Below are 26,445 nucleotides of genomic sequence, written 5' to 3'. Positions count from 1 at the left end.
TCTCTCTCTCTCTCTCTCTCTCTCTCTCTCCCTCTCTCTCTCTCTCTATATATATATATATATATATATATATATATTGTATTTTATTTATGCAAAATAATGTAAATTATCATCCCACTTAAAAAGGTCCCGAATGGCACTACAGTAAAACTATGTGAACGACACACCCTAGCTTTAAAGTAATGCATAACCTAGTAATTCAGTTGGCCTCCCGTATGTAGGAACTTTACATAGATGCTGGTCTCAATGCAAGCCACCCCTTGTGCTTGCAAGGGAATTGCAATCACCACTGCTATTTCAATAGTGAGCCAAAAGAAACAGAAACAAAAAGCCATGCTTGCCTTAAGTCACATTCTAAATTGGCTCCCAAGAGCTTAATCCTACCTTGTTCACCGAACATTGTGTATGTTTTCTGAGTGTTTAGCATATGCCATGTAACCTGAGCAGCGCTCGCATTGTTCCAGGAGTTGTTTTCCTAAAGTATTTCCCATCAGGAGCATAATTAAATTCAAAATATTTCACATATATCTATTATCTTGTATTTTTCATTTCTGCCTCCCATATTAGAAATGTGTATTGTGGGCTCACTCACAGGAAACAGTAGGGCGTCTATACTTAAAGCAACTGTTTAGTGAACTTCTGTTTTCAAAAGTGATTTAGTGAGTGCTGCTACATTTCTCCAGTATTTTACTGTATTGGGTGTTTTAAGTAGGGAGACAACGACAGTAATTTATATAATCGACAAGAATATTTGCATTTTCAAGCTAACACTCCATTAAACGGACAGGCTCTGTGACAAAGTTTGCAATCCCATTGTACAATAAAACATGTTTTCAGTTAGAAGAAAATGACCTTGCTGCTACTGTAAAAGCTAAACCATGTCAAAGTGCTCTAAGAGACAAAAGCCATAAAAAAAATGTGTACATTTAGATTGTGGCACATTTTCATGTTGATTTATTCTCTGTGTCATATCTCAAACAAACCGTAATTAATATTTGTTTTTTTTTTTGGGGGGGGGGGGGGGGCTGGGGGGTTGTAAGCGTTACTGTAGCTTTAAGAGAACCTCTGAACCAATAGCATACTTTAAATTGAACCAAACAATGTATGTCAAATGATACACCATATTAACATTCTTTTTAGATGATAATTTTGTCAAAGCAATGTATTTCGCATCCAGTACTTAACTGCAGAAACTATAACATAATAGGGAAAAAGCACTGAGGTGTTGACTACACAAAAGACCCTGGAAAATAATTTGCAGACAACAGCCTGGCAGATGAAGTAACATTTTCACAAAAAAAAAAAAAAAAAAATTCTTGCCTCCAATAGTCCGATGTAATTCATTTTCCATCTCTGTTCATTAATCATTGTTAAAATTAGTGATCCATTTCTTCCACTCTGCCATCTGCACTCAGCTTCGTTACAAACATGACACCTTCCTGCATAATAAAACCTGACAACTACGAGGATGCATTTCCAAATAGCTTTCTGCATATATGCACCTCTATAACTGATTCTGTTGTCAGACAAAGGGAGGTTATTTAAGCAGAGTTCTTGCTGTAACAATCTATACACAGATGTGAGTAAGTCAAACAAGAGCAGAATCACAGCATAGAAAAACATCTTTTCAGTGCACACTTAGGCTTTGTTTCTTAGAGAATATACTTTAATTCCAAGGTGTGTTATTTCATTGTCTTCAAAAGTCTCTTGTTTGTTAGTTTACACTATCTGGTTGGAACTATTACAATATCTATATATATATATAGATATATATATATATATATATATATATATATATATATATATATATATATATATATATATATATATATATATGCTAAAACCCAGACAATGCACTATTGTTTTCATACACTAAAGCAAAAAAAAATAAAAAATAAATCATATTTTAAAATATATAAAATCAATACTGTATTGTGTTAAAAAAAAAAAAAAAAAAAAAAAAAAAAGACCTTGAGATGGATGAAAAAGTGCCCTAAAAATTTTAGATGCTCCACTGGGGAAAGAAGACAGAGCAGCTCGTTATAATTAGTATAATGAAGAGTTATGAACAGCTGATGCACATATAAAACACAGATTATACAGTGTATGAAAACTGCAGCCCCCCCCCCACACATATATATATATATGGGAGCATCTTTGTGTGAAAACTGAAGCAACCCCCCCATATATATTATAATGCATTTCTTATCAGATGCCCTTATCCGGTGCAACTTACAATTGTTACAAGATATCACATTATTTTTAAGTTACCCATTATATACAGTTTTTACTGGAGCAATCTAGGAAAAGTACCTTCCTCAAGGGTACAGCAGCAGTGTCCACCACCTGGGATTGAACCCACGACGCTCCAGTCAAGAGTCCAGAGCCCTAACCACTACTCCATATATGGATGGGGGGTGTTACTTCAGTTTTCACACAAAGATGCACCCCAGAAGTGAGTGTGTACTTTAACCAGGACTTGACACTGGCCCCTTTAGTTAGCAAGCACAGTCTGATACCTCCTTCCCAGTGTACAGTATCCCAGAACCTATGGCACAGTAAATTAATCTTTATAATGTTGAAAAAGTGCTAAGTACTCTACAGTGTTAAATGTCAAGATCTTGGAGGAACCGAGCTATGCTCTTGTGTGTCAGCAAGAGTTTATTTTTTTATGTTAAATAAAACTATACGCTAAAAATAACTTGCACAATCAGTGCAGCATTGTGCAATAGGATTTAATGTAAAACTGAACCCGAAACAGCAAGGCTGAAAATATTTTATTTTTTTTTAATTCGCTTCATACTATTTCCACCCCTGTTCCATGCCTGCATACTGACACATTTAATTTCAGGTTATCAGCACATCTGAATTACAGAAAACTGATGGGGATAGAGGCCAGGCCTCTCCGGACTGATTAGCATCATTTAAGAAAGCGCTCACTTGCTCGCTTCATCAGCTGCAGTGGCTCCAAGATGGGTGGCCTCTAGCATTAGAAGTCAATATCAAGTAATCTTATTTGAATTAAATACGGACAAAACCCCCTATGATTATGGTTACTTTTTCATGTTCCCAAGTAATGCCTGGAGCTTTCTTTTATTAACAAATATGATATGATCTAGTGTTTTATAGGTAAACTTTTTTTTTTTTTTTTTTTTAATTAGAAAAGCCATGCAAATGGCTTAAATTTTTGTAAAGCTTTGCAGAAAATCATTCTTATGGCTGCAATCCTGTGCCAAAAAGTTCATCTGGCCTGTAAATTTAACATGGATTACAAATATTCAAATTATGAGCTTACTGTTCAAATAAACATTTCCAATGGGAAGAAAAGTTACAAGGCATACACTTTCAATACAATTCGCTGAGAGCAACACAAAGAAAAAGAAAAAAGCAAAAATCTTTTTTTTTGTTTCTAGTTTTTTTTTTTTTTTTAGTACAGGAAAAATGTGCTTAGTAATACCATCTTTAATTAATGTAACTGCAACTGCGTATAAAATTACAGTACAGAATGCTAAGAAATGTCAAATAACCCATACAGGTCATTATTACAGTTTAAAGAAAAACAGCTTCAGATGGTCAGCTGCTAGCCACATGGTAGCAATAATAGGACTGAAGTCACAATCATTGCTGCTTTATTCACATCCTGATCACTTCTTTTATCAGGAAAAACATCCTCTTGGCGGTGGGTACTTTGAGGTGAAGTTTAAAAATGAAAGAAATGCATACATTCAGACCTAAGAGGCAGAGTGTTGTGAAAAGGAAATATTCACAACCTTCACCCTGACCCTGACCTTTCACTGTCTTTTAACATTAAACATTTGCAACCACCTTTGCAAAGATACATGTAGGGTTTTGATGACAGCCAGTGTTACTGGAGGATTAAAATAGCCCTCTTGCACTGCTCCACATTAAAGTCTTCCACATTTGCAAAATTGCAAACAGATGCAACTCAAGTACCTGCAAATAATCTGCCAAGACCAATTTCAAAAGGGAGATTTCAAAATATGTGGAAGTCATTAGGACGAGTATTATTTTTGCAATGGAAAGGCGCCAGGAGTGTCTCAAGAAGCAGATGGGTGCTACTTTTATTTATAAAGAGGCCAGCGTATTATTCGAATCTAAATGAAGATATATAACTGGTATGAGACAATTACTTAAAAAAATATTGAACTTTTCAGAAGCTAACGGAAAAGTCACATTTCCTTTTTTATATCAAGAAGAAAATCTTGCAGCTTCCTTTACAGTGCTGAAACATAAAAATCTAACAATGGTGTCTAAAAACTGAATTAATGCTTCAGTATAAAAAATGTGTTTGTTATTTTGTTTTTTTTAAGCAGTATATTGTATGTGAAGTTGTCAGTTCTTCCCAAGAAAAGACCAACATTTGTTTCAGCTTTAAAACCTGAAATGCAGTATTGGGGGACTAATTAAATATGATTTTAACACAGCATACAGCAACAAACTTCATTAGAATGCACATCAAATAGACACCAAATGCTATTCTCAATGCAGCTTTTTGGAAAAAACAGAATAATGCATTAAAATTTATATTCTTCTACTTGCCAATGCAATGCTTTTTGTATCATATAAAAGCAGATTCGTATTATTTGCTCAGTCATATACAAGGTTAGTGCACTTAGAAGTAAAATTTAGACACAAAACTCACCAAAATCACTGCTTTTAAATAATCACACAATAGGTTTCATAATTCTAACAGTTGGGAACGTTTTAGACATCCATAACACATGCACTATTCCGATGTCTTGGGATCCAACTGGTCTATATGCAAACTCAAGGAATGCTGAATATCAAACAATTTCTCTCAACCGCCCTATTATTCTTTCCTGTCTCATTGTAACTGGCAAAAGAAAATTCTGTAATTGAGTGGCACAGAACATGTGCCCTCCCTGCTCAAAGATGACAGATGGATTATAAAAACTTCAAAGCCGAGCATTTGGAGCACCAGGGGAGAGATAGTAGGTATTTGAACTATCATTCTTTACCCAAGAGACAATGGCACTGTGACATGGCATATACATCAAGGAATACTGCAACCAGATTGACATAATCTTTCTTTTCACTATTTAACATCCTGTTATGAGCAAGTTACAGCCCAGCTTATTGCAAGAAAGTGGAACTGTAACTGAGCACCTTGTTGTCTGAAAGGTTAAACATGGTGGCACTGTTCACTATAGTCAACCCGTTTCTTAAAGTCGAACCAGCAATTTAAAGGAGTGCTTACTAATGCTTAATATCATTTATATCAGTCTTATTAGCTTAATTAACATTATTGCTGGTCACCCATTTGGCCCTTCACTTTTTACGTTAGTTCGGGATATGCAAATATTGATAGTTTTAGCTTTGATATTGGTAATAAGAGATAAACAAAATGGATTATAAATCCTTGCTTTGCACTCCTTTAATGAGCATCAAGCAGCAGTATTGCTTATATTTACCTATTGTCCTCTCTTTATCTTAAAATACCTCCACTAATAATAATAACCTGTATTCACATTGCTCTGCAAAGCAGGCGAAGAACTTTCCAATTACCCAAATTAAGTTCTTAACTAAAGTTCAGGAGGAGGGTCACACACCAATCTCTGCGTCACCAAATTAAATAATTCAATTTACACATTAGATTGTTAGCACTATAAATACCCTCTTCACTTACCTCTCAGTTGCGTTTCGATTTCATCGTAACCCACCACCTCCCCATCTCCAGCTTTCTTAAAAACAATTTCTAGGTTTTGTCAATGGGGGTCTCTGCTCGTCCAGTCGGCCAGGCAGCAAGCCCTCAAACCAAGTTAGGTTTGATGCCAAATGAATGTGTATATACAACATACTTCTCTGTAAAATCGCATACTCCACATTCTCCAAAATAAATATTTGTACTAAAACATTTTGTGATTGGTGTTTGTCCTGAACTACTGAACTACTCATTTGTTCCTCTAAACAGTGTGAATGGAGTCAATTTTGAGCAAAAGTCAGATAGCCCACTAAACACATCCAATCTAAACCATTTTTAATAAAGGCTAGTAGCGCTTTAGTGTTTCCACACAACCTAATTTATGTTTGTATTCAGTTTTGTCGAATTAGCAAATTGTCCTCCATCTAACATAGATTCATACTGAAAGGATCCCATGCCTATTAAGATGAAATGGAACATTACATTGGAGGTATGAGTACAAGCTCTTAGAATGGTGCTCTGTCATTGCTGTTGCATGGTACCTGCACTGCAGCTTGTATCAGAGCCTCAATCAATGCAAAAACAAACGAAAATTAAACAGCCATATAAGTAACAGCTTTCAAACACAAAGTTGGAGCTCATTTAATATTTCCCAGTATATTGACCTGCCTTCAAACTGGAGGAAAAAAAAGAGTGACATCAAAGCTCAATTAGCAAGCTGAAACTAAATACAATATGTATTGTAAAAAAAAAAAAAAGAAACAACATAATAATCGTATTACTCATATTCTTTATTTAGCAGATATTAATGAACAGTCATGGCTTTGTAGCATGTGTGTGGAAGAATGCAATTTAGTTATATTCATTTACTAACTATGCTGTTTGATTAACCAGCACAGAAATGAGACTGAACCTCCATAATTAAGATCCCTTTCAAGATTACAGCCAACAACAAAAGCTAAGAGAAAAGCAGCTTGCAGAAAAGGAAATTGTAAGAAAAAGAAAATAAGAAATTGCATGACCTCCTGTCCCTTACACATAAAAGCCATCCCACTACAAAATATTGTACAGAGCAGGGAAAACTGACCCCAAGCAGAAGCACTAAATACAAAGTAACCATGCCGCAAAGGAGCATGCAGAGCTCAAATTTAGCTCCTAGTAATAAAAGAAAACGCTTAGCCAAAGATATTCTGTTAAATCATGATCCTAACATACAATCTTAACTTTCTTTACAGTATATACTGTATACAAAACTTCTGTTCTCAAGAACATAATGTATGGGTTTATAACAACTGCACCACTTTATATATTATACCCAGAGCAGTGCAACACCCAATTCCAAGTAACCAATCTGCGTCACGGGAACCCCTTTTTTCTGTACCAGTTTGTGATGAAGGAGAATCCATCCAGACTGTCAGAATATTCATTAGGTTCCATTATTTATTTTTCTTTAGCATTTTATTCTAAATAAAAAATTCAACTTGAAATACTGTGTAATGTTAGAATATTAAGACCCTGAAGAGTAAAGCAATAAGCACACCTGGAGTAAGATATCTTCCAAGCAAAAACAACCAATTGAGTATAAACTACAATCACTGTAAGAGTACTGTTAATGTCTCCTTTTTTAAAAAAAATAAAATAAAAACGAGTTTCTCCCAGTGTTTTAAAAAAACAAGCAGGGCCAAAATGATATGAGCATGGCCATTTTTAATAAGGCCCAAGGCCACCCCTGTGTCTCTAAACACTCTGGGTTAGCGGTGAAATGTTCATGGAAGGTTAAAGCCCATTCCAACACCAAAACACACACCTCATAGGGATGAGTAATAATCTGCTATTCCCTATAATAAACGAGTCATACCTGAAAATCAAACAATGCTGGTGAGAATATCTGTGCTTGAATTTTGGAAAACGCACTTCCAACATTAAAAAGATAGTAGCCACACCTTACTGGAAAGACCATCTTGAAGACAGAGGTTCAGCTGTTATCTGGTATCGGACCATGTGCTGTGTAGAGTAAGAGACGTTCAGCAGCACTGCACTGTACACCGTGTGTCTTTCAACTAAAAAAGATTGTTAGGAAGATGGAAGGAGGGAGGGAAATGTTAAGAATATCAAAGGAAGGGGAGGTAAAAAGGGTTAAATGGAGAAGGAGGATTAAAGAAGAAATAGAAGAAAATAAAATATCCCAGAGAAAGGTAACGAAACCTCAGTGTAACAACACATAAGGATGGAAGGCAGCTGAGTGTCTGGGGACTTCCACAATAATATGTATATTAAAAAAAAAGAATTCCCCAAAGTAAATACTATTTAGTTTTTATTTTCTGCTAAAGGTATTTCACATGAAAGTGATAATTCAAATAGTGTGGAATCTATGCACCGTAACAATGTATGTGAAGACTGAATTTGAAGTAATGACGCTGTTTTATACATTTTTGAAGGCTACGGGGTCATGAATGGCAGCACTGTGTTTAAAGCAGAAAAGCAAGACACTTGGAGTTGTTAACACACACACACGCACAAACGCGCACACACACACGCACACACATGCACGCACGCACACACACACAGCAGTGTGGACTAGTGGTTAGGGCTCTGGACTCTTGACTGGAGGGTCGTGGCTTCAATCCCCGGTGGTGGACACTGCTGCTGTACCTTTGCGCAAGGTACTTTACCTAGATTGCTCCAGTAAAAACCCAACTGTATAAATGGGTAATTGTATGTAAAAATAATGTGTAAAAAAATAATGTAATTGTATGTAAAAATAATGTAATATCTTGTAACAATTGTAAGTCGCTCTGGATATGGGCGCCTGCTAAGAAATAAATAATAATAATAATCTCAGGGAAGCTGTGGTTGGGGAAGCCTTGTCTGCCCTCTGGGGCTGGTCTATGTAAAACATCAGTAACATGTGCAGTTTAGGGTAAAGAAGCACCTGCCATCCAAGTACATGTAAAGTCTGTCTGGTTTTTGGTATGTGTTTAGTTATGTTTAGTTGTGCAATGGTTATGCATAATTCATGGTGTGGTTGTGTAACACATGAAAAGCTGTTTGTGCTTATACATACATTTCTAATATTAAGATCTAAGGTGACTGCAATAAGCTAAAAACATGTTCATAGCCAGATCACCATTGTTAATGAGAAACTATTATCAATTACAAACATTTACGATGATTTCGATGAATACCTTTTACGATAAATATATACAATTAATATACTCTAAAACTCTAATAATCTAATAACATCAATTTAAATGAACAGAAATTCAGACAACAAAGCCACATTTCACATACTTGCTGAGAGGAGGAACATGACATTAAGAAAATATACTGCATAACATCAAAGGTGCAACTCGTATATTCATAATCCTTCTTTTTAAAGCACCTTGCAATCTTGTCACGCTCTGTAGGTATGTATAAAATTGCTTTCCAGTGGAACCCCCTACACTAAAGATAAATACTGCCTTAGAAGAAAGGCCACTATAGTATAACCTTTTTTTTTTTTTTTTCTAAAAGGACTCCTTAATATACCTAATGATGTTCAAAACAAGTCTGGGAAAATAACTCTTTGCCAGAAATGTGCTTTGGAAGAGTTCCTTGGACTCCCGGACAAAGTGCAATAGATGTACAAATATTTTTTCAATACTGATATTTTTAATATAACGGCTGCAAGTATTTATATTCTTGTTTGGGCAGAGCAGTGGGTGATTTCTGCTTCCACAGAGAGACTTGTGTTAAAATTTTGGAATGATCATTTCTCAGGGTGTTAGCAAAGGCAGCAACCCAGTCAGACAGCTTTACTATCTTTCTTAGAAGTGTAAGACATTAACCCTGCTCCAAAATTCAAAGTATTTTATTTTCGGTTACTGTAATTCAATAAAGTCGGTAGACCCAGTAACTAAATGGTTTCGGTTTTTTTTTATATCTTTTTATATCTTTTTTTTTATGTTGCTTTCATTTACTTGAAAGGTTTCCAAAAAGACTGTTGCACAGCTATGTAAAACATGAAGAAATTCAAAAGCTGTATCTAAAACAAAGAGGAAGCACATAAGTCTGTGTGAGATAAACATACTCTAAATAATTAAATCAAATATGCTGTATTAAAGTTTATTATTCACTATAATAATATTGAAGTTTGTGGTATCAACACGGATGCAGAAAGCTATGACAGTTTATTCAAACACAGTCCAAAGGTATGATTTAAGTTCAACATCTTTTTATACAATCAAGCTGCTTCTGTGTCTAAGGAGATGTTAATTCATAGGGCTTGATCTGTCTGGGAGCAGAAAGAAGCCAGTGCTATCATTATCAGCCAAATCAACTAGGCGTTTAATGGTGGAATCAGGAGACATTTGCTCTCCACTATCACAGTGACATCATAACTGAAAGAATCAACAGCAGACAGAGGCTGTCCACAGGGGGCAGAAAAACAATATAGCAGTTAAAGATCTGGCATCTTGTAATGGAATTAAATATGCAATTTAAAATATACCACGAAAGCCCCTGGTGTGGAATTCTGATAAAACTTTGCCACTGCATTCCAAGGCTGTACACTGCAAATTAAGCTGATGCCTACCTGCGTTGCATTTTGACAGATGATCCTCTCTGACGTTTTCAGGGCAGTGTCACACTGCCATTTCGGTTGTTTAATGTTGTCTCTTGACAAAACTAATCACCATGTTGTTAATATCCGTTTTTAGCCTCTGAGCGCAATGAGAAACACTTACCTCCCTCAGTTACAGACCTCATGCAAGCACTCCTAATTCGCTCTTCTCTATTGTAATGTCAGTTTTTTTTTATTTTCTTTTTTTTTTTTAAATGATAGACCCTTCAAAACCCAGCCAAACTGCCTGACAAATAACATTTCATTTACCATGACACTTACATTTAATTGAAAACAGTAATATGAGTATTTTAACCTTCAGCTGCTAGAAAAAGGATAGCAAATGTCATTTAATTAACCATTATTTTTAAAAACATTCTCAACAGGCTTTAGAACTAAGTACAGATAGTTGAACTGTTGTAAGTGATCTGCAATGTATATGTATATTTAAAAAGATTTCCCAACAAAACTAAACCTATACTCTTTAAATCTAAGTGGCTGGGCTTATACATTGTCAAAATATTTGCATCAGAGAATTCCTAAAAGGTGAGCATGCTGTATTCTACAAAAGACTCAACTTCCTTGTGTAACAAGTATATGTTATGAGTGCAGACAGAAAACCTAAAATCCCCCAGGCTACAAAAATCCTGCTATTGTAGTAATAACCCGTGAGACCAGTCTGGGAATGTACAGCTTTCAGAAGCACTTCTCATCCTATTAGAAGTTATGCCACTGATGTACAGTGCAGGTCACTTGCTTTGCAATAAGTTTAAACCCTTTTAAAAGCATGCAGAACTTGAACACAACATTTTTCACAAGGCAGGTTTCATTAAATATCCAATTATGCAAATCTGCTCTAGGAGAGGCAGTGAATATACAATATAATGGTGTACAGTATTAGTTCAATACAATATACTGCACAGGGCAGCTTTATGAGACAACGTAACTGGTACGCCTCCATCCTTTTGAGGAACCTCTTGATCTTAACTAAAGTCCAGCGTCCACTTTTCAGACCATAGACCGCCTTGCAAAATCATTTTAAAAAGCAGCCAGCTCACGTCGTGTTTGCAACACATTTGTTGGCATGCATGTTATTGAACAAATGGCTGTTATGACAATAAATAACAGCATGCAAACACCCCAGTTCTGTTGAAAATATCCCATTTAAAACTGCACTCATCTAAAAAGAATAACAGACAATAATATTGTGTTTTAATCTGATACTAATGAATTGTGTTATTGCCACCAGTTTTAGTAAGTCAGTTTAGTCTAAAATGGCATGAATGTACACTGTTTATGAATGTATAAAACATGACATTCACTAATATTTGTACTGTATGCACATAGGTTTTGACTGTCTATAAAAGGTCATTTATTAAGAAACTAACATTTACTTATATACAATGTCTGCATATATATATATATATATATATATATATATATATATATATATATATTATAAACAATCTATATTGGTAGCTTTAAGTAAGGCTAGTGAAAATAAAACATATTTATTATAAAACAAACTTAAATCTTAACTGTGGTGTGATATTTGTTTTCTGTACAGGAAGCTTTTAAACCCGCCCATTCATCTAGAGAAAATGCCATTGTGTTATCAACACATCTTGCACCACTGGCTCCAACCTAATCATCCTTCCATTATTACAACAACAAAAAATGTATACAAGTGGCAATCCAGAAAGGTAGTAACCTAAGTTCCAAATGAGTGAGTTATAGTTTGTGTCTCCGAGTTGGTTGGCTCGACTAATCTTTTATGTTAATGGACACAAACAATTTCCCAAGAAGGAAGACATGTATGGATCATGTATTAATAGTTTCTATACGATCAAGGCCACTTTTTTAAAATCTAGCTGATACATGAACTGGAATACATGAATAGGGTATACATTGTTAATGAGACGTGTAATCTTAATGAGAACATATTGATTAAACATTTTAAATACAACTTTAGAACAGTCATTTCAGCCCCCTCTGCAACTGTGGCATGTGTGATTTAGTAAATGGAAAGTCTCTGTAGGGGAGGAAAAAAAATCACAGTGCAGAAATGATAGCTGCACACCCCCAGTGGTCAATTTAAAAAAAAAAAAAACTCACTTCAGACATTCAGCATCTTTTCAAAAGAAGCACCCGAGGTTGAAAAAGGGCAGAAGTCAATAAGCCTGACATATAATGATCTAACCAGAAACAGCAATAGGTAATCGTACAAACACACAGAGAATAGGATTTAAACGAGTTAGAAATTCAATAGTAAGCAAATGTAGATATAAGCCAACTTAGGATCCTTCAATAAGCACGTGTATCGAAGGAACACCTGTTTCCATCACCTGTGAAATGCATATAAAGACTACCTGTCTGCAAACACCACTTTCAGATTGTTCCTTAAGTAAAGATGAACACACGATGAACACCTCAATGTCAGGAGTACCTTGTTAGCTGGGTAAAGGGAAAGCTGTGTGACAGGATTAGGACAACATTCAAGTAATTTATCGAACCCAGTTGCCCATAGCTGGCCCTTAAGGCTTTTGTGAATACGTAGATGTTAATTTATTAAAGAATAGATGAATTTCCTATTAGAATTACTACACCTCTAAAATATAGACTGGTTTAGTCTGATTCTGGAATCATTGCTGAATCTTACCACTCTTTAGCCTTTATAAGGTTTGTTACTTGAATGGCAAAATTGCAGATTCCTGTTTTTTATTAGTGTGGCATATTTTTGAGGGGGCAAAAATAGTTTTTAAAAAGGCAAGTAAAATAAGTACTTGCTATTCTTACTACTTCCACAAAGTATGTAAGGATGCTGTTGGGTTTAAAGCTATCCATCTTCAAACACGGTTGATTAATCTCTCTGTTATTTCATATAAATCACCTCTCAATCAATCACGGCTCTATCTTTTTTTTATGCATGAACAATTTCAGTTCATTGACAGAAATGATACTACATTTAATTATTCCCACAGAAGAGGCGTCTTTCATTCTTAATAAACGGTTCAACAAAATAAGCTTGTTGTGTTATTTATTATTTTTTATTAAACACACAATATATACTGTTGACCCCGACTTGGATTTATTTTTTATTTAATAAAATATACTGCAGTATTACTGCAATAAACTGCGGTACAATGCATTATTTTAGACACAACAACTTGTTAATGCAGCACTGCATGTCAATAACAGTTTACAGTCTTGGATCATACTAGATGGGGGAGGATGCTTAACTGTACATATTGAATTATAATGAATCTCCACCCTTTCCAATGACGCCATGCAATGCAGGCCTGATTGTCTCCAGCAGCCACAAGAAAATGTCCACCAATTAAAGCTTGTGGAAGCAGCTAAGTATGGAATCGCTGTTTGATTTGCATCCTTTCACCATCTCCACTTCACTGATTCCAGATTGACTGAATTTAAGGTTGCCTGGGTAAATGTATTTTTAAAATGTTACAGATTTTATGTACAGTGTACAGACATTATAATTGGTTTCTACAAAATATAAATGTAATAAGGTATTTTGATCCAGTTGTTATCCGATCAGTAACACAACACAAAACCATAACACTGGCAATCAGGGTGGGTTCTCCTTCTGATTTTGCACACGTTATATATGTGTGTGTGTGTGTGTGCATATAAAGGTGACCAGGTGTTAGCACTGGTGCACAAAAGATTTTCACATAAGCAAAGTACATATCTGTGTTTTTTATTATCTCATTTTTCACACAAACTTGTTCTGTCTCTGTTCACACAACACACACGCACACACACCAATGCAATACATTTGTATACAGTGAAAACTGTGGTTAGTGATTTTTTTTATTATTATTACAATTATTTAATTTGTTACCTTAAAAAAAAATGGTGTTAAAAATGTGATGTTATGCTGCCAGGGCAGATTGCATAACGGAACAAAATCTTATCGAAACTGCATGCTGAAAGTCTGCTATTTCAAGTTATACCTCTGCAGATTGAGATATGGTATACCCAAACCTATTTTTTGTAATCAGTTGGCAGTATAGAAGTTAGATAAAGACAGACAGACAGACACTGATATAGATAGATAGATAGATAGATAGATAGATAGATAGATAGATAGATAGATAGATAGATAGATAGATAGATAGATAGAAGACTTATCACACTCTCTTAGAAATTGCTCTGACATTATGCATTATTTATTATCTGATTTATTAATTTTACTTTTGAAGGATTATGAAAAGGATAAGATCAAGTACCACTAATTAGCACGTTTGCTGCTCCCAACACTATGGAACCCCGATTAGAGAGGGAGGGAGGGAGAGAGAGTACAGCAGCGGCTCTGGTACAAACCTATCTTCCCCATATCAAAGTACTTTATAGATCTATCATCAATAACGACTTCATGCATGTAGGGAACCACTTACATATCATATATGTTTTATTACAGGAATGTATAGTCTCTATAAATATCTTTGGGCACTTTTATGTCAAGAATATATAATGCGACATAAACAAGCTTTTTCAGAAAATAATAGGTCAAGGGAGGGCATTTTTGGTTTTGAAAAACTAAACTGACTCTTATCATTCGCAATTTCTAGTGAATATATAAATTGAAGAGAGCTGACAAATATGTCTACGCCCAGACACAATTACAGACATAATACCCGCCTAACAAATACCGTTCAACAATGACAACCATTAAACATACACTATTCGTCCTTTTTCTTTCTAAAACGAATCTCAGGAAATACAGTTATCTAATTTCAATTTTGAAGAAGATGGCAAAAAAAGTAATAAAAAAATAAATAAATAAATTTTAAAAAAATTAGATTTGCACTATTAAATATTGCTATAGGGCAATATCCCCGTACATGTACTGTGCCATATTAAGTTACAATCAAACAGCTTCTTAGCACAACCTGAGAAAACCCATCTTCTTTAAAACGGGCACCAGTTCCCTCCGCTGACTTCTCTGTGGAGAGGTACCAGGATAACCTAAAAATCCTACACGATTTGTAGTTTCCAGATCTTGTTTTGTGTTTCTGTGTGTGTGTGTGTATGTGTATATATATATATATATATATATATATATATATATATATATATATATATATATATATATATATATATATATATATAAACTGCAACAGATGGGAGCACTAAATCTGGATTTTGTCCTGTATTCATCATCAAGAAAAGCTCTTTTCATAAAATAGCAGGTGTGTTGTGCCCCTCTTACGACTTTCTTTTTTACAATACCCTTGTGTTACTTACTGATAGCGTTCCATAATAACATCGAAACCATCGTATTGTACTAGTACTAATAAGAAAAACACATGCACAGCTATTGGTCTGATTCTAGATGTGGTTCGCTAAAAACCCCTGACTCACCCCAGCATCTGCTAAGCATGTCATTTCACATTCAGTTAATACCGCAGTCCTGGAAGCATTTTCCATTGTAATGTACAAAAAGTGTTCTTTTCCTTAACCCTACAACTTTTTTTTTCTTTTTCTTATAGCATATACACTGAAATATTGCCCCTGCCCGAGCAGCGCTATTGTGCTATCCTGGGTCTCTATATGCTCGTTTTCCATACGAGGTGCTGTTTTTTTCAATTGTTTTCTTGATAAAAGGTTTCAAACCCTGATATGACATTTACTTCTTAGTTGTTGAATGCCATAACGTTCTTCAAAGCATAACGCAGGGTTTCTATTCATCACATAAGAGGTCGATCACAGCACAAAATGGCAGGTCTCTCAGGCAGTTCCATCTCACAAGTTTTGACACATGGCATGCACCAGCTAACTTTCCAACAATCTGCATTCAGTTTAACTGGAATCGTGAACAAAATCCCTTGAGGTATTCTGAGAAAGTTTAAGAATCTAAGGAGGAAAGTTGTTTGCCACTGTTCAGCTGTGCTGGCTGGCTGCACGTCTTAAAGATAGTCATGTTAAGTTATAGAGATTAATGAAACCTATAACTATCTAAGAAGTAACGGTTCAAAAGACAAAAAATAAAAATGCATCTAAGATTTGTTAACTTATACACTCCCATTCAATGGCTTCTCGGTTGCTTTCATTATTTTTCTGCATTTTCCCCTGACAGCCCTGCGTGCAAACGTCACCGCTATGTACATGTAATTATACTGTAATTTTTTTTTTTTTTTAATCACGGTAGAAAATAGGCCCCTCTGTTACGGCTTAAGAGAAACAAAAATAGTCCGAACTGACTTTAATACACAAATGCGCTTCAAGACCCCCCCCCCCCCCCTAAAAATAGTCTTTAGCTTTTCACTTCTTACCTTAAAATGTAAAGCACCGCGTAGAAGAAACTCCTGCGTGTAAACGAAGCGTTGTAAAAGATTGTGTTCAATGAATAATGAAGCATGTCCACATGATTGACTTAATCATTTTCTTGTGCTGAGGGGGAAAAGTGTGCCTCGGACCTGTTACGATTGCCCACTCCAGAATGCCTTTCTAACTGTACCAAACAGATCCCAAGTACACCGTGTTTAATTTCATTCGGTCTCTTTACAGGATAAACGTGTTCATTGAAACTGATTACCCAGCATCACAAGACATTCCCATCTCTCAGCTTGGACTCCCCCTATCTGGTAGGTGAAATGCATTGTACCATTAAAAAAATCACTCCATTGTCGTCTTCGGCATAATTCACAGCAACTAGATAGGTCTTGCGGCATTTAGCTTTGATGAGCCAAAAGCTCAACCCTTGATATAATAACCTACAAAGAATAATCTCTAATCGTCCATTTTCCCCTGTGTTGCAACTGAAAAAAAACATTTACCACAGCGCAGCTTGGTCCTGACCTTGAGCTCCTGTAAACACAGTTATTAAAATCGGTCTATTCTCTAAGAGTACACTCGCATTGTCAGTCTTGTTATTCAGACACATAGCGAATCCTTTCCTTTGATACCTCAAATATACTGATAGCTGCTACTTGACTAATGATATATAATAGTTAAAATAGCTTCCCTTACCTTTTCTAAGAACTATTTCAAGTCTCTCCTTCCAAAAATTAAAAAAAAAACTCCAGGGTAAATCTTTGTAGACAGCTGGTCCCAAGCATCAGTCACAGCTCCGCCGTTTAAGAGAAGTAATCAGCGATAAAATGACGTTGATCTGCACTGTAACCTTGTGGCGTATTTAATGTAAATAAGCCAGTTATGTTGCCAATCGTATGCATACAAACACAAAAGGTCCTCAGCTGAGCATTTTTGATATTCCCTTACGAGCAAGCTTTGTTCTTAGATAATGCTTAGAAGGAGCGATGTTTTGAAACAATAGCACATGACAATATGATTGTTAGAATAGGACTTTAATTAATCACGTAGCTTGTTATAAAATTATGACGCCACAATAAACTTAAAAATTAGAACAATGCCACGCGGGGGGGGGGGGGGGGGGGGGGTGGATGCCTGTTCTTAGAAAGTTGAAAATACTGGTTTTTAAGGACCTAACATTTTCAAGGTATGATGAAACTTTTTTGCAAAACTTTGTGAGCGTTTTGTTAGGAAATATAGAGGTCGACAGAACATGCTACAAAATCTTCAAATCTGGATGGTATGATGGGTTATGTTTCTATAGAAAAAAAGCTGAATAATGCAATTATAGATTCAGTGTCCCAGAGTTGACAAAAGCTAGTGCTTCAATAGAGTCTTTGTTATGGGATTATATAATGATTGTGGTGTAATTATGGGAAAAGGATTTAGTAATAATAATAAAAAAAGGATCCAAATACACCAATAGAAGACAGCTTGTTTTAAAGAATATGCCTGCATGTGACATTAGGACAAGAAGGATTTGAAAAGGTTGAGAAACAAGAAAAACAGTGATGCGCATGATTAGCGGCAATGCAGACAGATTGATTATTCAAAATGTCGAGCCACAGGGACACTTTAAACATTGATTTGGGTAAAACGGGATTCTCAATAAATCAGGGCTGGAATTAGTTCCAGTGGGGAACGCTGACAAACACGCATTTTACTGTTTTGACTTCACATAATGCTACAGTATGAACACGTTTCCCCAGCTACACAAGGACAGTAAATTGGACTACACTTTGACACAAATACACACGTATGATTTTTTAAAATGTATTTTTGTACTATTATTAAAAAAAACGAAAAAGCTGGTAAACAGTTATTAAAAAGTAAGCTGTAGTTTTATCTGATTATTGTATTGCAACTTATTGTGATGTACGTTCTGAAAAAAGCAGGGAACTTGAACAAAAAGGGATTCATTTAAGAGGCCATTTAAGTAGTCGGTCAAGTCAACTTACATTTTGTTCTGCATAATAGATAAGGTGTGTTTCTTTTTGTTTGTGGTCGTTTCATATTGAACACAGACGAATGTAATTTGATTAGTTAAAAACCTATATGTTATTTATGTTCTGCAAATAGTACTTTTAAAAAGGCGCTCAATAAATAGTCCCTATTCAGTATGAAAATCAGATTCCTATGTTTCCATGTGTTTAGGGATTCAGTCTGCATTTTCCAGTTTGATGTGTATGAAATTCTTTTTTGAACAAATTCCAAAATAAAAGTTTGTCTCTAAAGAAATTAGCATAACCATCCCATCAATAATATCGCTATCTCTATGGGAATGATAACTGAAGCAGCAGGGGTGTCCCTTTTTCAATTCTTCATGGATCAACTGATTATTTTCAGTTTTCTTTTGAACTTGCTATTGCAAGTCAAGTGATTCTTTATCAGTGACAGGCCTGACAAAGAAACGGGGCTGGGAAAGCAGGTCGAAAGGAAGTCGCCATATGGACTTAAAATATGCAAAAGTAGCAATATTGAGCTAATAACATATACAGCATATAGTCAGTTGTAACGAGATGATGTTATCCTGGCTTAACTTTTTGCTCATGTGGAAGTCAAAATGTATTTGCGCTAAAATAATATGTATTACTTATGATAATGATGTTGTTTTGTTTTGTTTTGTTTTTTTTACTTAAAAAGTATAACTTTGTGTTTAATATAGGCTACATATGATACAACTTGAATTCGAAAAATAAATAATTTGTTGGCCAAAACTAATTTAAATACTTTAAATACATTTATATATCCTTCAGTTCCTACGTTAAAATATAGACATTTCTATTTATTGTTGCCAATATATTAATTTTGTATATAAAAATTAAATAAAATTGCAGCTTTGAAAGGGAATGGTCAATGTTCTGTAGGCTACTAGCGGGAATTCACCGATTCATTCTGAAGGGTTTAAAGCAACAGGTGTTTTTCAGGAACTTAACTTGAAAAAAAGTATCAGTTACATGGATTGGTGTGAATAACCAACCATTCCCTCAGATTGCTAACATTAATGCGCTTCTTAAAAAGTTATAATGCTAATTTGTTTAGTTTGGTTTGGTTTGGTTTTTGCTTGCTTAGTAAAACGTGTTACTAAATTGTTAACAGAGAGGGGAACACTTGTTTTCAGAAAATGAGAGAGATTATATATTAGTTTTTTTTTTTTTATGTTCTTATCTTTTACAGTCTTGCTGTTCCCTAAGAGGATGCTTGCAAACGCACAGGTTTTCTTCCCGGGAGATTACATTGTCGTTATTGTTCAATGTAAAACCGCAAGTGTTGAATGTTATTTTAAATGAAGCGGTGATGACAGACAGACAGACAGACAGGCAGACAGACAGACCGACAGATAGATAGATAGTAATAATAATAAATGGTACTGTGTGTTACAACACTGTTGCATCCCAAATCTATCTTCTAAATTAAAATCCACAGTGGCAGCTAACAAGTGGAGACCTTTAAAGTTTACCGTCAACATAAGCCCCAGTATTTTCCACTACTTTACAAGTACATTTTGTCTTGTTTTTTAAATGTTTGTTTTTTGTTTGTTTGTTTTTTGACACGAAATCACATGGCTCACACGTGGAGGATTGTTATCTTATGGACTGCAAACAGGTGGGTGCATTCTAACCCGTTCCACGACCTACATGTAATTCAATTCGTTCTATTGTGCGAAGGTGTTCTTTTTAGTTTGAAAATAGTACCGTAATATTTTAGAACTTCATAATTGATAGAAATTGTGTCCTCCCTGTTGTTGGGCGTAAGCCAAGGAAGCGTTTCAAAACAAATACCGCACTGTGTGCATGTATTATATATTTCAGAGTTGTTTCTGTGTATAAAGTATACTGTGTATTTAAAAAAATAAAAAAATAAATAAAACGCGTTTTCATTTTTTACGCAGAGCATTTTCCTAGCGTCTCGCGATGGAAAATGTAAGCAGTCTCTCATTTTAATCAATATTAAACATTCTTCCAATGCAAAACTATTTACTTAAAAAAAGTGTATGTTAGAATTGAAATGGTAGCAAACTGAATGATTATCCTTGCTGTGTATGTCCTGAATGATGTCCAAATTATACTACTTAGTACTTCCAAAACACATACTTTTCATTTAATTAGGCAACTTACTAGCAGCTTCCATACACAACGTCAACACATCCTAAGACAGTCCTTTATTATCTGGCCACCAGGGGGCATTTCCTCAAAACATGTACAGCGCTATACAGGTGCTCAGTTTGACACGTGCCCTTCTTAAACGTCTGTCTAACACACCCAATTGTTGATGTCTGGAATATTGTCTTTTAATACAGACAGAACCGGGCGCTGTCTCTGTCTATAAAGTTATTGACTCAAATATTGCATTTCAGGTGTAAAATACAAGAATGGCAGGCTCAGCATTTTATCCAGGAACCCCCTAGTCTATGGCAAGCTTTAACAGTTCTTAAGCTCTCATGAAAGAAATGTATGAAACAGTTCACATCACGTGTTAGATAGAATGTCACTTCAGTGTTAGTGAAGCCTAATGTCTTGTGTCAGGGCTCCCAGTGTGGGAAGATATGTTTCTGTCTTGTCATTGAGTCCGGATGTACATGCTTATGTATGTTCTTAGTTTAACAATAATGACTGATAGTTTGAGTTCTATAGGTGTTCAACCGGAAGTAAACATCAAAGTAATTCTTAAATTGATAAGCTTATAGATGAGGCCCCAGAGGGTGTTATCAGAATGCTCTAATATGACTACTATACAACCAAACTCCACATTTCTGAAATAGGGAGAATCATTTTTTACTATTATCTATCAATTGGTTTCTAATCACAATAATGGGCTGCACGCCATTTGTGACCAGCCATTAACGACCTCCATGGGAACATTAACCACCCTCAGCGATGCTTCGGACTGTTAACTATCTACAGGCGCTTGTTAATGGCTGGGAATGACGTCCTCGTGGCTATTACTGGTTATTTAGAACTTTTAGACCGGCAGTGATGTTCTGCTCTTTAACTGTGTGGACACATTTCATCTTTTTTGTTTACACTTAGATCATGTAGTCCTGTTGTTTCCAGCCTGTATGCCTATCAAACCTGTCTCTGTCAGGGAGAAGCTGCAATCGATTTACTCTTTTCTGTGACGTTTCTGAGTTAATTTGCACCCTTATTTTAGACCTTTTAGCAGTCTGACTTCTGATAACAAAAATAAATAACTATTGAGTTTTTACTTTGGCTAGTCTGCTAAAGAAAAAAAAAATGTAATAAGTGAGACAGCAGGAAGAACCATCCAGGACACCTACAGTACAATATAACCTGCTTCCATAAGATATTCCACACATTTCTCAAAGAAATAACACACCTTACAAAACTATCAAGAAACAATAAATTAACTGCTCCTGTAAAAGTTTTATAATATTCATCTATATCTCCCAGAACAAATGGGGACATCAAAAGCAGACTGCAGATGAAATAAATATCCATTTTGAAACTGTATTACATTCCACTGCACATAAAAGGCACAGCTCAGTCTCTGAGCCAGTGTGTGTGTGTGTGTGTGTCTGTGTGTGTGTGTGGTTAAGGTGTTGTATTTCGATAACTTACAGAAGACAGCAAGCTGTTCATTGGCAGTGTTGCTGTCAACACTCTTAACACCACCCCTGAATGTAGTGGTTGAACTGTCCTTGTCATTATTGCTAATTGCTTGGAGGACTTCAAGATAAGGTCTTTGTCAAAAGTCCATTTTGCACTAGACTTTTTAGCTGCACTTACTAATCAACACCATCAGAGCCAAGAGTTGCACATGGACTGCCCCAATTGACATTCACACGCGGTCTGGCTAATGTCTGTCATTTTTACAGCTCCTTTGTTTGGCCAGCTAAAGGGTGACTACAAGTAGTAATTTAAGCCTGTCATCATAAAGAGATGTCAGAGCATCACTAGTACTATTATAAATTTAATTTTCACCTGTGTAGGAATTACCATAAATTAGCTGTGGCGCCATTTTCACACCACTCCCAAACATTGTGGAGTTGAGGTTGAGGTTTGCATTCCATGTATTTCTAAACCTGTCAAAGTAACTTCCTTTTTCCTTCCTGGCTTAAGAAAGTGTGCTGCTGCAAAACTTTAGTATCAGATCTTAACAGCTTCCCGCTGCTCAACTTCTTTCAACCAGGGTGAAAAGTAACCAACCTAAAATACATATAAAAATACTGAATAACAGATCCCAAGAAAGTTAATTAACACATGAGTGAAAAGTGGATTGATGATCACAAGTAACAGCTCCCACTATTGACATTTGCTGGCCAGTGTAAGTCAGTCATTAAGCACTAGTTTCATATGGGCAAATATTGTCCTTAAACTGTCCTGTGTCTTAGACATTCTTCCAGAATGTGACTAATAGTAAGACATTGCACAGGTGAAAAAGATCTTATTCACAGACAATACTCCATAGGTACTATCACCAGAGGGACATTTCCACTACACTTTTCAAAACAGAAAGGTTATGTCATCTACATTTAAATGTCACCTGTATCTAAAATAATTATTTTCTTGCATAGTAATATCCCTTTATAGGTGTACTGTGTTATTCCTAATGGCATTTTCAGGTGTAATTATAATTACGATTGTTACATTTTAAGAAAACTGTTTCTAAAGAATTCTGTGCTCCAATTCTACTATTTAGTCTTATATATATAGATAGATAGATAGATAGATAGATAAACTGTATTCTAACGATAGCTTTCTGATATTTAATTATACCATTCCATCTTGGGCCAACTCTTTTTGACTTTTAAATCAGAAATTTCTGTAGTTACTTTGACTTGGATTTTAGCTGAGTACATGGTGCCTCTAGCTTGAAAAAAAAGTTGTAACTGCAGCAAGGAAATTTAAGAACCATCGAATACATTTGTGCATATAGCTCATACTTACATGGAAATTCAGAATACTGTACTGTGATTGTAGTTCTTAATTCAATCACTTTAAGGAGATGTTGTTATCATCCAAAAAGTTGTTGAGCGACCTTTGAGCTTCACTCCAAACATTTATAATGAGTGGTGTTCAGCTTTTGACCCGCTCATCAACAATATGAATAAATCAGATTTGTGCTCTTGGTACTGCAGGACACAAGGAGAGCATGGAGATCTCTGACTTTTTAGTTTGCTGTTTTATATTTAATAAGCGCTGAATGCTTGGGGCTCCATTTTAGAATAACTTAATTGGATGCTTGTAACATCCATCATATCATTGTCATCCTAGTGACCTTTCATGTAGGTTATTCATAATAAAGAAGATATGAGTTTGTTTTTCACATATCTGTGCACCAGGTCCCTCTTATTCATTACATACCGTATCAAATGTGTTGCCTAAACATCATAAAACAGAAAATATAATCACTTCAAGTTATCTAAGTGATTCGTAAGGAATTTGATGGAGACTGTGAATCTCATCTGTGCCTTCAAGTCACATAATTATTGTTATCTGGGCAATTATACATTTGAATGTTTCTTAAAAGCCCCCACCCCCCCCACCCTTGAGCAAGTGCTTGCAGGCTTAGGCTTACTGACACTATACAGAAACTCCCCCATTTCGCATCCTTTTGGGTTAGTGAATGCACACTTAGAAAATAGTGCTCAAGAGTTCATTACAGTGTCCACTAAAAAAACAAAATACACCATGTGGATTTTAAAACCATATAGATAATAGGAGAAAAAAGGAATATCTCTAGGATATTGAACCCTTGAGGTACACCATCTTGTTTACAAGGGGGTCCTGAGGGACTGCAGCCGCACACAATTATTATTTTTACATTTTGGAACGGAGAATGTTTTTCTTCATTAAATGTCATCCTTTAAGCTGAAAGGTGATGTGCAGTACAATATTCAAATCTTCTAATATTCAAAATGAAGATTTAAAAATGCCAAACCAAAAACCGATCATCAACAGAAAATTCAACCACAGATTTCTGGACATGCTTAAACATTTCATATAAAAGCGCTGGCACGATACCCTAAAACAAATCTCTGTGACGTTCAGTTATACTAAAAGTAGACCAATGCTCCAACAAGGTATCTATGAGTGTGACTCGTGAAGATTTGACCTTGTTATTTTTAAGAATGTATAACTGATGACATCGGGATTGCAGAGGCTTAATAAACATGCATAAATACATATAGATTGTGGCCACATCATTTGAATTATTGTGCATATTGGTGACCTTCTTTCAGTTAATCTTCAGTAAGTAATGTAGATTGATCTATAGTTGCGTTTACCATTCCTTCAAGGCACGTGTCCTTGATTTCTCAGTTGCAGTTGAAGTCTGGGATATAGTTATTTGGCACTCAATATCACACTCTTGTTAGCTAACAGCTAATTGCCATTGGCCTTACAGTATATACTGCACATAGTTATATCTGTATTGGTGAACATAGTGGACCTGCTTTAAATCCTGTTGTTACATCCTGTTCATTAGGGCAACACATGAAAAGTTAAAGGAAAGAGGGTTTAAAAAATGTACTTCACAACATAAAATAAGCCTGATGATCGCACTTTTATGAGTAAGTTGTCGTTTAGTCTTTTCTTAAACACAGTGTCACAGCCCTTAACTTTCATAGTACAAATTGGGGGTCACAGATAAATGCTTCTTAATAGCTTAAATCTGACAATTACATCCAGGCTAGTGATTAATGCTTGAAGATAGTACTTCCAAAGGTGTTATCTCCATGCAAATACTTTCTCTTTTACAGCTCTTGCATTTTGTCATATTGTGTTAAAAACACTCTCCTTACACATAGTGGCTACACATAGCGTGGTGACATTCAGCGGCAAATATTCATGTGCTCATCATGTGTGAGAATAGAAAATGCATTGTGCTGTTGACTTGGGTGCATAACATACAATATGACTGGTCCTAAAAAGAGTAAACATGTGGTTCTCAATATATTGGAGGGCTGGGGTTTAGAAACCTGTGACAATTTTGAACCAGAACACCCATATTAAAAGTATTCTACAATCATGGAAAGACTATTCGTCCGTTCCTCTTATTACAAATAGTATTTTGGCAAAAAAATTATATTACACTACAATCTAACATCATGAATGCCACATTCATCAATTTTACATGAAGATTGACATAAGATAGCTTAAGTTATTTCAAATTCTGCTAACAGTGCTGGGTCAAAATTAAATAATAGAAAGTACAAGACACTTGAGCAAAGACTTCTCACCTAAGGCTAGTTCCACATTATCTTAGGATACAGTGGTAACAGACAATGGGATTTCAATTATTTGACAAGCGGCACTTTCAATATTCACTCAGATCTCTACTGTTGCATGATCTGGACTAGCTCAAGGTTTCTACAGTTCTCCCTAAATGACCTTTTTACTGGTCCTGGGTTGTAATCTTTGATTTCAAACATTCCAGGAAGACAAAGAAACAGTTCCTAATAAAGCTGACTTCTGTGTTTGCTGAAAATACAATCTGCATTGTGCTCCAGCATCTGCACACTGTTCAGGTGAATACTCCTGCATTTGGTGTTTGAGTATGTATGATAACCATTAATCTGCCCCCCTGCAACACTAGTGCCCCTAGTGGACCATGGTATCTCTAAACTCTCTCAATTATATACATTTTAGCTGGGTTTATCAAATCACATATTCCTAACTATGTGTCATGTTTTGTGCAGCATATCTTGTTTGTGCTTGCTTGACTGGATTAATTTGTATTTTATTTTATTTTTTAAGTTGATACAGCTTTATCAAAGTGTCAATCATAGGGGCCCACCCAAAATCTCAGACTGACTTCCTTATCCAGTATTGTGTAGTTCAGTTCACTGCTTCATAGTCCTCTG

At 35.5% G+C, this 26,445-nt stretch overlaps 1 protein-coding gene across 4 annotated transcripts in view; it reads right to left on the bottom strand.

Annotated features, from left to right (window-relative positions):
* Positions 1 to 17,498, bottom strand: part of znf536 (zinc finger protein 536) — a 142,822-nt gene extending 125,324 nt beyond the window's left edge. The window contains exon 1 of one of the 4 annotated variants that reach the window (XM_058992741.1): positions 17,277 to 17,498. The gene's annotated coding sequence lies outside the window, so the exon portion shown is untranslated. Of the gene's footprint in view, positions 1 to 16,579; positions 17,223 to 17,276 lie in introns of those variants that run through there. The other 3 variants (XM_034928488.2, XM_058992740.1, XM_058992743.1) reach the window with 3 other exon arrangements.
* Positions 17,499 to 26,445: the final 8,947 nt, after the last annotated feature.

Source organism: Acipenser ruthenus, chromosome 19 (genome assembly GCF_902713425.1).
Source record: "Acipenser ruthenus chromosome 19, fAciRut3.2 maternal haplotype, whole genome shotgun sequence".
In the NCBI taxonomy this organism is placed as follows: domain Eukaryota; kingdom Metazoa; phylum Chordata; class Actinopteri; order Acipenseriformes; family Acipenseridae; genus Acipenser; species Acipenser ruthenus.
This window is presented reverse-complemented; position numbering and strand designations above follow the sequence as displayed.